Genomic DNA, 1,998 nt, shown 5'->3' on the forward strand with positions numbered 1-1,998 from the left:
CCCCCACCATGCCCCTGCCCTCCCCCACGTCCCTTCCCCTCCGCAGACTTACGTTCAAGGCACTGCTCTCCATGCTGCCCGGCTGCATTCCTGGTCACGTGCATGCATTCAGCTGCACGCATGTACGTGGCATCCGGGGGCCCCGGCCAGAAGGCATATTATATTTATCAGTGCATTATTAGCTAAACCAGCCAAAAAAGCCGATAGCCGATAATGTTAACTTTCCTTTTATCCCTGCCAATATGATATGGCACCAATATACCAATGCAACTCTTCTAATAATAATAATAATAATAATAACAACAATAATAATAATAATAATTGTTGTTCTTTGGTCCTGGGTATGACCGTAAGCTGCATCTAACTTGAGGGCCTGGTGGTAACATGGTGGGATAGCTCCTATAAAATACCACAATATGCCTACCTCCAGGGTAAGGTGAGTATAGGGCACCTCAAAACCCTAGCCCCCGCTGCCTTGTGGGCTCCTGACTACTCTAGGCCTTTTACATGTACACCATGATCCAGAGGATCAATGTTTGCCTACTAGTACCAGTCTTTGCTAATGCTGTTGTTGCTGAAGTACTTCTATTGCCCCACGTGGAACCTTGTTGGGCCTTGCACTGTATACATAGATACAAACTGACCTCATGATCCAAGAAGCTGACAGGACACACGACCTATGAGAGATAAGGGAAATCCCACAATAGAATTATTTTGCATTGCCTGGACGGTCTGGAGAGATGTGTGCCAAGGCATCATTAAGTAACTGAGCTCCAAGAGGTTAAATGCTGAGAACTCTTGGCAGCACAGGTGGAAGTGGCCTAGCTGCTGTCAGACCACATCACGTCACTAGGACTTACTCAGCCTCAAGTGGCTGGGCTCGTCCCAGTGGCGTGAAGTCATCCGTGTCCTGCTGCAGCCTCCCACCAGAAGACCTGTTGGGATGATGCTGTGTTGCAATGCAGCCTCACCAGGCCTGAAATGGCTTTGGGGAATCCTCAATTAATCTGTGAGCTCCAGCTGTCACCTCTCCAGTGGGTGATGCTCGCGCTGTGCCCCAAAATGTCCCTCTTTACAGTATTTGTACAGGGACAGTCAGAACCAGCGCGGCAGCCCTGTGAGATCTGTGCCAGTCCGATGACTGGTGATACTGGTCTAGTGACTGGTGATATACAAGCACTCTGGAGCTTACAGTGGAAGTTACTGTTCAGGCTCCTATGCCAGGGGGAATATAGAAAATACTGAACCACTTCAAATCTGAATCCAGATGTGACTGCTGCCAATGGCGGCCACGGGAGAGCATGGTGTAACTGGGCATCTGGGCACGTGCTGTTTCTAAGGGTTCTCTGCCAAACCGATGAGAGCGCAGTGAAGCCGGGTGTTTGCATTCTGTGCATCTGCTGAAAACGGGACCACAAGCCCTCCTTGCTGTAGAGACCGTGAAAAAAAACACTGGCCGGGAGGTCTTAATTACAGCCTGGATCCTGTGTCACCTGCACCCTCTGCTGGAGAGAAGCAAGACAGTTCAGAGGATCAGGACAGTCTGACCCTCCAGACCAGTCTTTTTGGCAAGCGTGCCACAAATTAGCCCCGCACCCCGCCCAAGTGCTGCTTTGCTGTCCTTTCCCTGCCTGATCTGCTGCTCCGCTTTCTGCTCGCAGCCCTGTGCTCCCTGCCCAATCTCCCTCTTTTCTGCTTCCTGCCCTGTGTTCCCTGCCTGATCTGCTGCTTTGTTTCCCTCTCCAACTGCCACTGTGCTTCCTGTCCCCTCCCTGGGCTGCCACATGCCAACCCTGCTGTAGACTGGCCACGTTCCCTTTTTGCTCTAGTGACAGAGGCTTGTGCATTGGAAGCAGGAGGACCTGAACTCTGTTCCTTCTGCTGCTGTGCATTTCTAATGATCACATCATAAAGTAGATGGATAATAGCTTTAGGGTCAGCCATGCCCAGCTGGCCTGCTCTCAGGGTCAGGATAAGAGTCTCTGTCAGGATGTGAGC

The 1,998-nt window shown here is 51.0% G+C and overlaps 1 long non-coding RNA gene across 1 annotated transcript in view; it reads right to left on the reverse strand.

The window, feature by feature from the left end:
• The window catches only part of LOC109324937, a 14,244-nt gene continuing 12,246 nt past the window's right edge, over positions 1-1,998 (reverse strand). The window contains exon 3 of the long non-coding RNA XR_002105047.1: positions 1-275. This is a non-coding gene — a long non-coding RNA (uncharacterized LOC109324937). The remainder of the gene's footprint in view (positions 276-1,998) is intronic.

Source organism: Crocodylus porosus, unplaced genomic scaffold (genome assembly GCF_001723895.1).
Source record: "Crocodylus porosus isolate Cpor-Errol unplaced genomic scaffold, CroPor_comp1, whole genome shotgun sequence".
NCBI classification, from domain to species: Eukaryota; Metazoa; Chordata; order Crocodylia; family Crocodylidae; genus Crocodylus; species Crocodylus porosus.